Here is a 15,268-nt window from a genome sequence, read left to right as displayed (position 1 = left end):
AATAAAGTTGATATGTAAGAGATTCATCGAAAGTGGTCTCTTCGAGTATACACGTGGACTTTCGATTTCATTTACTTTTATGCCTGTTATTCATTTGAGAGAAATTTGATTTTTATTTCGTAGCGTAGTCAGGTCAATTAATAGAGCATATTTTATTCAAATTATGTAATATATATTTATATTGTAACACTTAGCATCGATTAGAACATTAAAACGCACTTTTTTCTACTCATAATTTCAAAGATAAAATTAAGCATTTTCATTAAAATAAATAACTTTATTGAACTATTATTTATAACAGTTGGATTATAAACGAAGGCCTTATCGAACACAATACTTATTTACCCTTCTATTTAATGTATTAATTAGGTACATACATATTTTTTAACAATTGTATTTGTAAAAGATAATTTACATATAATGCAAAATCACGTTGAAATATTTAGAATAAATATACAATGTGATTGGTTATAGCTGTAAAGGTAAAGCCAGTTTGCTGTGGTAAACACTATCCAAAAAATCAATGGTTCTAGAAATAATAAATAGCGTAATGCCTGAAAAATGTTTTCAAAATTTGAATTACTGCGTATTCAAATTAAATATTGTTTACAATCTATTCCCACAGACTTCGTACTACCAGAAGTTATCGGCCTGTCATGCTATTAAAATTTATGAATTACCGTAATATATTTCTGAGTTATATTATACAAAGTGATTAGGTGTAAAAGTTTTAAATATACTCGCTTAAAAATAAGAAAACATCGAGATAAATTAGGCGTATTTTTAAATTTTAAACGGAGATTTGATAATTTCTTGATAATTTTGAGAAAACAGAGGATACAGACGAGGTTAAAATGATTTTCCTTTAGTTTAATAGTAAGTTTGAGTCTTATTACCTTCACGCAATATGCACTGGTGCATAATTTTAATAAATTATATCGCCCCTGACATGAGTTTCATCATAATAGGATCGGTGATTAAAACGAACAAATATAATTAAGCTACAAGTAGAATTAAAAAAAATACAGCAGCTTGATTTGATCATTTCGCTTGGGTAAAAACCAAGTGCTTCAAATATCTGTAATTTCCAGGGATGACTAAAACCTCTTTATTGAAAAAACATCGGTAGCCATCAATTATGCTGGCAATTCGATGACCTTTTAAAAAAAGTTTCTACAAAGCATTTTCCCGGTATCAGCGTCTTAACCAGCCCAGAAAGTTGATTACGCATTTCAATTGCACTTCGAGTTTACGATCAGTTACACGATGATTGTAGGAAGTGTTTTTAAGTCGATTATCCATTATAAAAGTGATCACGGCTTCATACGAAGGTGGACGTAACAAAGTAAGGTGCGTGTTGCAATAAATTCCATTTACCTCATAATTATAGTAAATAGAAAATTAACAAAGAACAAGTGGAGAACGAACTTGTTTTTAATTTATTTAACTTACTTTAATAACTTTGTTACATTAGCTAATAAATAGGAAAGTCAGAAAATAGCTTAAACGCCTAAACTGTTATTACAAATCATTAATGGAACTAAACGTTGCAAAAATTATTAAATTTAAGTATTTATACAAGCTGATTAGTTATAGACATAAAAGCTCAATTGCTATCATATCGATATGATAAACTATTCAAAAGTCAATGGTTTCGGAAATAATAAATAATGTAACGATAGTAAGATAAAGAGTTTACAAAATTAGGATTACTCCATAATTAAATTAAATAATGTTTACTATCTGTCTCTGCAGACTTTGTATTCCCAGAAGTTATTTGCCTGTCGCATTCCAATAGAAAAAAATAATTAATGGAATAAATTTCAGAGTGGTTATGTTATACATGGTGACTAGTTTTAAAAGGACTTTAAAAGCTTTTTACCTATAATCAATCACGCTGTATAGTCTAAATACAAAAAGAAATAAACGGCGCTAACAAATTGTCGAGAAAGTGTCGTGCGTTTGTTTTTGCATCCGCGTACGTAATATTAACCAAGACTATTATTAATTTTCTTATTAATATCTCATACTTGCACCAGCTATTGTGCAGTACAATAGTAACATCTTGGGAGAGTTGTACCGCAGTGAAAACGATTACGCAACGTGATTAGCATTCCAGCGAGAGGTGAGATGATTTTTGTCGTTCATTGATGCGGTTATGCTATATACAAACCACAACTGCTATATTTAGCTCTATATTGCTAATGATTTAAATGCAATTTTACAGATCGTATTTCAAAAATAGAATTTGCTATTTAATACCAAAAATAGGTAAGTAAAAACAGATAACCTTAATAACGTGGACAGATGAACTCTTTAAGATTGTCGGAAGATGCTAAATGCTGGCCGCTTTGAATCGGTCCTGTTAGATGTCTGTGGGGTAAGTCTATGTTAAGGAGTGACATCCTTCCGCTTAAATGGAATTAGTGAATAACTGTTCTATTAAAAATTAAGACATTTTTAAATAAACTTAGTAAATAGATAAAACATGCCAAGGTAGTCAAGTTTTTTTTTTTTACTTTATGTGGAAGTAATATTTGAAAATATGTTTTATTTAAAATTTATTTTTTATTTTCGTTTTTGTTTCTTCTTTGAATTCGTAAAGGTGAGAGGTGCGAATAAAGTAAATATAAAAATATACGAGAATCGATATGAAAAGTGAAACTTTAAAGTTTTGGATGATCATATTGGTGTTCAAAATATGCACTGTCAGTAGCGCTTTCAATTAGTGACGTTATCGTTACTTTCTCAAACTTGTTTAGTTTTCTATATACGAAAAGTAAGATATTTAACGTATATTTCGTAATTTCGCTAAGATCACATTATAAATGTAAATTAGGAGAATAACTTATAATACAGCTAGCAGACTAAAGTTTGTTACCCTAACCGTGACTCTATCTCGGGGATCATTGCTATGCACACAAAATTTAAATAAATCAATATCTTTGTTAATCGAAAACCAGTTTTCGTGTTGAAAATTAGAGTTCACGAAGTCGCAAACTTGTGGAATATCTACCAATGCCATTGTTATTTGATTAAAAGTAACTGAAATCTTTTTTCGAAGAAGGAACGTTGTAATGTTATGGAATGGGGAGATACGTAGACAAACGAAAGTACATTGTCAAGCAGATTGACAAGTTAAAAGGCCAATAGGCAGAACAAGTCAGTTAAAGAACAGATAGCCGTTAAGTCTTTAAGGTTCTGGAGTAGAGAAGCAAGCTCCGGCAAACGTAACGTTGATCGTAACGAGGGAGATAGATCACTTTATTAACGTCGCAGGAAGATGTTAAATGCAGGCAGCTTAGAACTAAGAAATGACGATGTATAGGAACTTTTATGCCGAGTGTTGATGAAGACTGGATTATTTTTTTATTATTATATAATTGGATGAGTAAAGAGTCTTATTTAAAACAAGAAAGCTTATAATAAATTAAAATTGTGTAATTATAATATTTAAAGAATAATTTAACATTTTTATCAAAATTTATAATTTATGAACAAATTAATTATTATATTATATTTAAAATCTATTCAGATTTTTGTATTGGAAGGCTTCTTTATACTAAACTAAACATATTAAGAGCCAATTTATTTGTTCTATTACTATGGAAAGCGATTCCCTTAGAGTCGATTTTGGGACTCTGTGAGATCTAAGTGCTCTGGTGAGCAGCAATTCACCCAGAGCTTAAGCTAGAACTCAAGAAATCATCATCAGATTTCCCTCAGGTTGTTAAGTAGTTCTAAGAGAAGACTTTTGATGTCTAAACAATCTTCAATAAAGCTTACTCTCTTAACCGAAGGCCTAGAAAATGTACGTTATCTTTTTCTTACACTGCACATTGATCATAAAAAATTTGCTATGATTTTAAAAAAATGGAAATGGTTATCGGTTTTTGTAAGATTCTAAAAAACGTATTGTAAATTGCGTGTAAATGTCACAAGATTAACAACTCAAGGAAATGTGAATAAAATGTATTTCCATATCAGTTCATCGTTGTAGAGTATTAGTAAACAACATTATTTATTACTGAAAGTGGTGTGATTAAAGACATTCATGTCTTTACCTATATGGATATTAATTAAAATTAATTAGCTTCAAGTTTTAGCATGATTCATTGAGCTAAAACATCGATTAATATAACGATATTTAGTTGTACCACACCAACTATGTTGCAACTGTTATGTAACGATCTAGTGAAGTAAATTTGCATTCCAGGAATTAGATCGTAGCTATTCAGGTGAAAACGCTTAATCTTATACGTAACAACCTTAATCTACTATTACTGCGATATAATCATAATCATTTTTTTTTACATTTAATCCACCGTACATTGACGCAATTGTCGTTCAGATGTTCGGTTTTGACGAGAATTGTGGTTATAAACCACGACTGTAATAAACATTTGTGTAGCTGATATACGTTCGACTTTATCAAGTTTGTCTTTTGAAAAGGTATCAAACGTTTAATTTGACATAAAGTATGAGCACTATGACTTTGTTACTTAAAAGGTAAACGGAGGACTTCAAGGTCATCTTGAGGCACTGGATGGAGGCCTATGTACACCTGAAGAGGTTCTACAGCTGATATGATGATGAGGATATAAGTACTATAATGCATTTCGTTTATAAATGTAATTCACTGTCAGAAATTTTGTTTAATAAGAAATGGTTTTGGTTTTGTGAAATATTAATAAAATGAAATGTATGAATGACATCTTTCTAGCTAATTTATTCAGAGTTTCCTCTTAAGTTCTCACTTACGCTATACATTTACTGTTCTTACTAAATATATAAAGTTATTCACAAACGTTTCATTGACCAAATTAACTAATTACGTATATATGATTTTAATATCCCATACTGCGATCACCATCCTGTCAAGCATGTTGATTATAGTATATCTCCGATAAATATCTTTGGGGGAGGCCTGTACTTTACAGCGAGCGTCTAAAGGCTGAAACGTCGAAGTATGTGTTGTTGTTTGAACACTTTCATCATAGCTTTCATCGCTGTGTTTTCAACATTAACAATGTCTTTTTTAAATAAGTCGTCTTTATGATTTATCATTGAAATTGTGTGATATTTAGACTCTAGACAAAAAAGTGATTGTCCAATTTAAATTTATTTATTTCTAACGGACTGTCCCGATAGACTTCGTGCTGTCAAAAATTAAAAGTAGATCGCAATCCGATAGAAATTAAATATATTTCAGAGTGCTTAATTTATTTACTGATATTAGGTCTTATAACATTGCTATATACTTTTTGGAATTATATTCTGAAATTGGAATATATCTGTCGTATTGATAATTGATTCTAATAAAAATGCTTAAAATATAGACACGCATTTTAGTTTTATCAGTGAATTACACAACATATTATAACTTACATATTTTCTAATGTCTACAATAAAGATTGTTAATAAATAAATAAAGAACTTTATATTTCCTGCGTAGTAATAATGAGATTATGTAATCACTATAATGCTTCATATATTAGGTATATATTTTTGCCTTTTTTAACCACACATATGACGATATGTCACCAAATACATATATATAGCTCAGGAAACCGTTAACAACGTGATAAAAAGTTAAAATTCTTTTGAACTTTTTTAACTAAAATAAGCATGTAATTTTTTCAATAGTATCGCTTGATAGACTATAAAACGTTCAACGACTGCAAGTCAATGTCCGTTTACTTGATTAACATGGTAGTAGAAGTCCCTGTACGTCGGTGACAAGAGCGAATTGACCGTATTCGTTTTTCACTCTCGATTATCAGGAGAAAGGCTTTTGTGACGAATTGAAACTAAAGAGTGAGTATTTTTTATTCCATAAAGTGACAAGATAAACGGACTGTATATAAATAACAACATAATGGTAGGTAATACGCTCTTCGGCATTTATCAAGAGAAGCGATCAACTTTTTCTTAATCGAACAATAGTTAGGAATGAAAGAAGAAAACATGATAATTCCATGATGTCTAACTTTTCACTAAATTTAAAAAACCTGCAATAACCTCGTCTTTGTGCAGTCAAAAACATATGAGTTCTTATAAACAGTTTTTATATTCCTTTTTTTATTCTAAGTTGTGTACATATTCTTATATAAACAAAGGGAACATCGTGTTATGATCAAATCTAACAAAAATTATCATGATTTGTACCAAACTGTTTGTAAATATCATGACAACTTTTTATCAAGTTCAAATCTACGTACTAGTAATTTATGAAACATATAATGTTTTATCATGTTTATCAAACTTTTAACTTCTTAAGCAACTACAGAAATAAGCTCGATTTTAACCACATCACCTCAACGGGCGACGTAATATGGTTGTATTCTGTTGAATGTTATTATTTACTTTTCTTTTACAATAAGTGGAATTATCATGTTTGTCTGTCACTCTTCAAGTGTCAACGCCTCTTTTCGAATCTGCAAAATTGATTCGGAACCTTCATACGTAAATCTAGATTATTAGCAGTAGGAAAATAACAACCTTTATTTATCCACATAGGTTTAATTTAGAATCCTTAATATTGTATAGAAATATTTGTTAATTATTTACAATATTTAATAATTAGTCTATTAAAAAGTAGTTTACCTTTAGTACTAAAAAGGCATTTACTGATTAATGGTAAAACATTACAGAACAAAATAATATATTCCTTGCTTATGATTGACACGTTGACAATACAATTGAATAGACCTTTACACACTAATACTTGGAAAGATGAAATATTGCATAATTAAAACGTTAAGACAATTTACATTTTCACTTTTTTAAATTGTATTTAAAATAGATGCAAATAAGAATTACTTTTTTTAAATTATTTCATTCTCAATTGTTTTTTTAGTTTATTTCATTAAAGTTAGATGAACATACTAAATTACTTTTAAAATTTAGAAGAGTTCACTTTGTTGTTACTAGAAGTTTCCACCACGTTTATCTACGGCTTCGAGGGCATATATAACACCATTAATAATCATAGCATTGGGATTTACTGTATGTAACAATAATTTATTATAATCAACGAGACAATACGTCAAGTAAAATATGCCAATGTCAACTCTTGCAAAAACGGTTGCGTTACGAACATTAGCTAACTAATGTTTATATTAAAAGCGATTAAGATAATAAATCAACGCACATTGCATTCACAATACAAACACATGGCGGCACTTTGATATTATTGACAAGGACACAATGAAAAATGCACTAAATTAGCCAACGATTTTTTTTAGGTTAATGGCACAAGACATGGGCTGTAAAATTTAATAAATGCATAATTATTGACGCTTTATGTAATATCTCAGTTATCTTCTTGATAAATCTTGATATGACGAGATTAATAGGAGACAGAAATGAAAATAAGAATTAATTATTCAATCGAATTTTTATAGATATACAGATTACTTTGTTTGATTGATTGAATACCATAAGTTATGATGAAACAGAATCCATTGTAGAAAGCACAATGTAGAATACACACGCACGTGCACTTGGGTGCACACCTATTTTTGTGTAATAATTGTTTCGCTTGGAGCAGTAGTGCAGGTAAATGACTGAGACTTGCGAACGTTGGTTGCGCGTGAGATTCCTGGGCTATAATCCTCACAATGTGCGTTGATTATTTGGGCTTGCCATTGCTCACAAACAAGTTTCCAGAGGATGGACAGCGTTCTCTGCGTACCATAATCCCGCACTGCAATCACCAACCTGCCTGCCAAGCATGGTGATTATGGTATATCCCCCATAGAAATCTTTGTGGGAGGTCTGTTACTTGCAATGGGCGTCTTCGATCTGAAACTACGACAACGACGGTGAAGACAGTTTCGTAGACAAGCTAATAGAGAAGCGAAGTCTAATAAAAGCAATACATTTAGTCTAAAAGAAGACATAACTATAAAATAATTGTAGCGAAATTTAATAATGAAAAAAAAATACTTTCATTCCACGGATAAGTTTTCATTTTAATATGCTCTGTGGATGAAAATTTTTTAATCATGCGTTTTAATATACGGAACTCGTCATAGCAATCCGCAACAATTCCATACTGCTTATCAGACGCGACCATTTTAACTAGGTCCAATTAGAAGCTGTTTTCAGGCTAGAATTATGCCTTGTGTCTTTTGTTTATTGTGACTTCTGCCAACTTTGTACTTATTTTATTTGTGAAAATTGTGTTATATTTCATAGAATTTTTTAACATAGATATTGTTCATGGAATCTTCAAAATGAACACAATAATTCGATTCGACATTTTCAACAGATTTATTCATTTATTTGTTATGAATTCTTGAATAATTTAAATATTTAATTTTTTATCACTGATACAATTTGTTACGCTACTGGTAATTTAGATAGGCATGCTATGTCCACACCTGACAACTTTTGTTTTCACATTTATTATATCCTTGTCCCGGTCTTTGTCGGTACCGATCTTGTTCACAACAAGGAGAACAACTTTGCTTATCGTGATCTACGTGACCTGAAAATAGAGCATTTAATAATTGTTATTATAATTATATTTAATTATAGCTCTAAACTTTTAAATCAATTACATCTTGAGCTGGTTTTTCTGCGTTAATTTCTAGATAGATTTGAATTGAAGTTGAAGTGCTTCAAGTCTGTTATAACTATATAGTGTAAGAATAAAATTATTTTGTATATAAATTTAGACAGAATTGAATGATTTTAGTAAATTAAAAGCTGCGGTAATTGGCTTTTTTCATATCTATCTTAGAAAAATGGCGATTATTTCTTAAGTGCTACAATATATTAATGTAGTCTAGCAAGGCAGTTTAGTATTAATAGTAAACCTTTATATTTAGAGGGACAGCATTTAATTTGGCGCGTCATCAACTTATTTCGTAAGTAAAAACAACACAGTTAGTTTCATGTACTTTATGCATGTGTATATCTGGTTTTTCTATACGAGGAAAATAAAATGCCGATTATTATATTATATCAAGATGTATACAGAGGTGTACATACGGGAAACATGTATATGTGCCAAATAAAATACCGTTTGTGTCATATTGATAGCAAGAAACGTATTTTGATGTCCCCGCCGCTCTTGCTATGTGTCGTCATGTAGCTCGGTGTTCGGCGCAGCGAGAGTTTTATAAGTTATTAGAGTAGAAATAAAGCTTCAGTTGTCTGAATTATTATTTTTTTCAGAATACAAGAATATATACGATCACATCAGGGGTATAAGTCTAATGACTCGATAACTTTATTGGCGTGGTATCTTGAAAGTCCCTCGACTGAAATTTTTAGCGACATAAATTTTAGAAGAAATATATTTAACGCATAATTTTTTTTTCACAATATTTTTTCAATGACGAATCATGGTATGTAATATAACATATATTAGTGTTGTGGTATACGTATTTATGCCCATATTTACCAATCAGTTATCCCTTCCCAATCAGTTATGTATTAAGATGATGTTACATTATAAGAGAAATTTTCGTTTATGAATAATAAATTCAATCGTAGTATTTTACGAAGTAAACCAATGACATCGATGCAAACTAGTTGCAAGTACATTTGTGGACCGATATAATATAACTGGAGCAAACTCGTAATGATTTAGCCAAGCAAGCAGCTATTTTATGATACCTGTTCAAATTGACAGGTAGATTGTGAAATATGATACAAGATATTAACTCCACATTATTACAAAACAGTTCTTTCGTTTAAAACACCTAGTGTAAACAAATTCGAAATAAATATTTACATTCTCTATCTAAATAAGAATTTTATTGAGATGTATTTAATAAATAAATCTTTGATATGGGGGTTCACTTTTTTAAATATGAAATAGATGAAATTAGGACTCCTAATCATAAATGCGGATGTTATTCAAAATTATGATCAGTATATCATTTTGTAATACACAATTTTGTTATAGCATCGTATATAAACGTCTCTTTTTAAGATATATTATGGGTACTTTCGGTAGCTTTGGAATCTCCAAGGCTCCTTCGCTTTCTAAATTGAAACAACACTGGAAATCTCGTGCTTCAGTCTGAAAGAAAGATGGTGAAATAATTACCCGTACGTTTATAGTATAAAAGGGATGGACGATTGCAGTGAATCATTGCTACATATGGCCCTCCCGATCAGAAAAGGACACGCAATAACGAAAATATATGGTGCGACAGTTGCTTCACACCTTGCAGGGTTCGATTTCATTTGGCAACATGATATTGGATAAGGTTGGTTACGTAACGATTTAACTGGAGCAATTGCGGCACTGAAAACCACTTGTTGTCGCTAAGCAAGAGTTACATTTATTTAGAAAGCTTTAAACCGGCTTCAAGCCCATATTCTGATTAACTATATTTTAATTTAGTTACAATTTCTGTCTTATCTCTTACTGTAACGTCCTGTTTACTTGGATATAGGCCCACCTATTTCGGCACTCTGAATGTAGTTGCGTTATTTTGGATTGAAGCTTTATTTTCCTCATATTTTTCTTGATAGTTCCCACTTAGGTTATTAACTAGATTTCTAGAATAACAATGGGTACCTTGTTCAGTGTCTTTTTAATAATGATAATATTAAGAGAAATATCTTTGCGTTATACATTAAGAGGCGACATTTAAAAATGAATGATTTTAAATGGAATTTTTTTAACAGTTATGACGTACACTCAGTCTTATAAGTATATACAGTATAAAGAATAATTTGTATTTGATTAATAATCTTTTTATATATTTTGACCCGTAAGGATGATATGCAGAAAATCATTCATTTCCTTTTATTTGAAATCTTTGGAAGTTACAAGAGTCATAAAACGTGAGGTTATTGACATGTAAATGAAGTTACAAGATAAGAAAATGCGAACATATTTTTTGATTGCGACTGATAAGTTATAATAAAAAAACATTAATTACGTACAGTGCATGGAGTACGAACAGTATGGAAAATAAATATATATTGTAAATGTGCATTTTTCTTCTTCCATCTTAGAATTAATACACCTAATGACTAAGCGCGAAAACGCTAAATCGACTTTACAATTTTTCTAAGAGACCCTATTGCGTCGCTAAAAATATCATCACAGAAGAATTGTTGAATTGGTTCTATTTACATACCGAAAATATTATGATAGGCATCTAATGACTTTAATATCGTAGTCGTCTCCATTTTTATTTCTCTTATTTGTTCCTAAACTGTCATTACTGTGCTTTGCAATGTAATTTTGAATGTTAAGGAAATAAAAATCACTATCCTTAGCCATAAGTAGTGATAGTCTAGCGGTAGAGGACTGTGATTTGCTATCGTAGTTCACGGGTTCAATTCCTGGGATACAATCTTCTATAATTCACACTTTGTGCATTAATTATATAGTATTGCTACTGCTCACAAACAAGCTTCTAGAGGATCGGCAGCAGCGTCCTCGGTGTATCATAATATCATTCAGCAATCGTCAACCCACCTGCTAAGCGTGACATTTATGTTATGTGATATATGTTATCCTCAGATATCTGTAGGGGAGGCTTGCGCCTTGCTTTGGGCATCTATGGGCTGATACGATGTTCCCTGTCCATACATAGCATACATTTGTGTTGGAATACTTAAGTTTTTATTTTTATATTAAATGTTTGCTAGAACATTGAATTGCTTAAAAAGTAAATTTAGAAAACTTATTTAATTTATAAAAATAAGTAAAAGGTATTTTATTCTGTGGTTTAATAAATTTCTTTATGGAACTTAAAATGTCACTGATAAAATACGAATAGCTTAGGGTAATGAGCATGAATTGTTTAGTGACATGGGAGTTAGATGTTCACTATCGGTCATTGTGATCTTTGATTGATGTATTTCAATTGTATGCAGAGTGCTCAAGGAGGACTTTGACCTGGTTAGTCGCATTTATAAAAAATAAATCGATATTGCAAGATTATTAAATTTAGTTATGGTAATGAAGTGTTAAAATATTACGCGATTTCGAACTCATATTAATAGTAGGTAGTCACGATTTTCTTCTTTTCATATTAACAAATTATTTCATTATTAAATACGTTCTTACAATAACGGAAATTTGTTGCAAATAAATTTTTTAAATCACCGAGTCTATTTTAATGTACATAGTTTGCATGTCATGGTCCTGGGGATTGATTATGATTATAGTTACATGGAAACTGTACGCGAAAAACACACCTTAGGAAAACGAGTTTGAGCAGGAACTGAAGAAGTAAATAGGAGCGCTTTCGCCGCGAGCGTTCACGACAGACTGCGGGAACAGAACGGCAGATACTCCCCCCTCTTGCCGCACGTGCCTAAGGCGTGGTACAGGGGTTTCGGTAGCACTATAGTCTCGATTTTCATTTATGTGCAATTCACCGATGTTCGTGGTATGCGGATTAGTGCATGTGGTGTAATAATATTAAATCTTACGCCACATGTGCTAAACTTTTGGTAGTATTAATTAGTCTAACCAAGCGAACAGTGGGCTATGTTAATAGAGGAAATATCTCTATACGAAGTTAAACGAGTTATGAAGCAGTCACTCTACTTCTTAAAATATTTGGACACAGGTACCGTCCGCAAATAGATAGCGAAACAAAACCTTTGTAGTCTAACAGCGGTAGACTAGTAAAACTACGATCGAAAGTATGATTCTCGGAAAGCCGTAATATGTGAGATTAATTTAAAATTACTATCACAAATGGTGAATGAAAACGTTATGACAAAACTGGATAAAATGTCTAATTGTACGTGAATAATTTATACCTGCGCTGGTTTTTCCAAACAACCACGTGAAGAGAGACTGGGGTCTATTGTATGATTCCCTATCAGCATAGCAATCCAATGGTATAAACATATGTTTATATTTCGTAAAATACTCAGTTGAAAGTCTTAGCAGTGTTGTTTATATTAATTAAAAGTTAAATATTTTTAAATTATCCGATAGAGATAGTAACAGTGTGCTTTCGCTATTGTTTTCCTCTGGTAGCCTTGAATCCGATTTCTAAAAGCGTTAGATGAATTAACAAAAACCTCATTGTTAACGCTATCTTAAAACAAGTTGCAAATTATTTTCGCAAGCAACAGTGGCGCATGACGATAATTATTCTTGCACCGGCAACACCACAAGACCGACTTACGAGCGCAACCCGTGTACGATTGCGTTGTGAAATGCGTTGTATTTTGTCACGGTTACAAGTGACAGGAAAATAAAATCCAAATGTTAGCTCAATTCTCGTGGTCGTAAACGATTATTGCAGATCTTAATTAATCTTTCTCTGTCTGTAACTCGAAGCTGTTTTCGTACTTTCGCTCTACTATTTTGATCAGTCTCTGGTTTTTACACCTACTTAAAATCATCCTGTGTAGCGAACAAATATATTTATAAGCATTACCGTGGTTATAGTGTAAGCAAGGTTATAAAAACCCTTAATTAAATATGTCAAGATCAAGTGTTCCAAGCTCTAAAACGTCCATTAAAACAATAAAAGGCGTATAAGGATTATGTAGACATAATAGCGAATATTACATGAGGTTGAGTAAGATTAAAAACTCTACCGCCATCCTTCAACCCACATAACAAGGTCTTGGTGGCGGATGCTGGGTGATCCGACGCAAGTATGTCTCAGAACAGTATTAGAAAAAACTGATTGTTCTCGGTTCTTTATCATAACGAGTGGGGAACTGCAGCTCTACTCTAAAGTGCGAAGGCACTAGGTCACCGCTGCTAAAACTACGGACATATGACAAGGCGTTCCCGTAGTTTAGACGAAAGGAGTTAAAGATGAGTTTGGGGTTCAGGCCGATAGAAGTCCGGTATAACGATGAAGGGTATCTCATGTAGGATTTCTTTACGAAAGGCCAGCAACTTTTGACAGTTAATTTCAACAATAAGACGTCCCCAGCTGGACTTGGAGCTCTACCTTAGATTTCCAATAGGACAGGTAAAAAGTCAGCATCCAGCGTCTGCCAACAACATCTATACAATAATAATAATTCAAATTTAATTGTTTTTTTTTCCAAAATTGTAAAAATAATTAATGCGTACATCCGATTTATATTCAAGCGTCGCTCTCTGGTCATTTAACTTGATCATTATTATCGTGAAGTTTTACTTGTGTTTCACCGGCGGCGCGTCACTGGCGCGTGTCGATCAGCTTTCCGCGTCCCGCCAGATCGTAAGGAATGTGTTTTCACTACTACGTATATCTCGACACCACTCTTCCGTGTTGAGATCTTGAAAATGTTCACGGCTTGTAAACGATACGTACAGTCCGGTAGAGAGTACTCGGATGTAATAATGTGATACGAGTAGTGTGTTATTGTTTAAATGAATTTATAATTTCTTATAAATTTAATAACTTCATATAGGCCATGAAATATTACCATTGCTGGAAAAGACTTCTTTAGTAAGACGACATGGGCCTTATATATGTCGCACTTAGTTACTGGTAGAAATTACCTATAAGATATTAAGTCCGCCATTGTACAAAATATGTAAAAATTACAAACAAATAAATATTGTTTTTAATATTCACGACGTTTTACCTCGCAGCGTAATGATTCAGTAAAGTAATTATATGACTCTACTTATTAATGACAATTGTGAAAGTGAATATAAAAACACACCTATTGTAGTTATTGTAGGATCTTTTCAAATTAGGATACGTTACGTAATTGCGTATTTTAAGTCGAAAGATAATGGTCCCTTAGATAATTTGATTCCTGGTAGCCCAGCGGTAGAGGACTATAACTTGCAATAGTTGGTTGCGGGTACGATTCACACTATGCATTAATTATATAGAATTGCCACCGCCAAAAAAATATTCCAAAGGACGGTCAGCAACGTCTTTAGTGTACCATAATAACACAAGAGACGCCAACCTGCCTGTCGAGAGTGGCGCTTATAGTATAACCACCCATATATATTTTTAAAGTAGGCATACGCCTTGCAGTGGGCGTCGATCGGCTGAAACAACAATATATATATATACAATATATATATGCTTGTACCTATGTCGAATCACATGATAGTAAGTATCTGCTCCGTTTTAAGTGAAGCAAGCCCAGTCGTCGGACAAGCGGCGTCTATTGCAAAACGTATTACCTGTTAGTAGGAATGAGAACTCGTCGTATCACTAATTGCGCATTATGCATACTAAATTAATACAGTAAAGTATTTGCTTTTAAATTATTCATGCTTATACGAAACTCAAAGATAGTTTAAGCATTTAACGATCTTACAAAAATATGTTGACTTGCCCGAGGCAGTTGGTCAGGT

General features: G+C 32.0%; 1 protein-coding gene across 2 annotated transcripts in view; it reads left to right on the top strand.

The window, feature by feature from the left end:
* The window catches only part of Cda5 (Chitin deacetylase-like 5), a 108,121-nt gene that overhangs the window by 24,902 nt on the left and 67,951 nt on the right, over positions 1–15,268 (top strand). The gene's annotated exons all lie outside the window — the stretch shown is intronic.

The sequence above is a fragment of the Battus philenor genome, unplaced genomic scaffold (assembly GCF_028537555.1).
Source record: "Battus philenor isolate CCGP_79_NKW_IND1 unplaced genomic scaffold, ilBatPhil1.0.hap1 SCAF_3, whole genome shotgun sequence".
In the NCBI taxonomy this organism is placed as follows: Eukaryota; Metazoa; Arthropoda; class Insecta; order Lepidoptera; family Papilionidae; genus Battus; species Battus philenor.
Note: the sequence above shows the minus strand (reverse complement) of the source record. Positions and strands in the feature narration are given on the sequence as shown.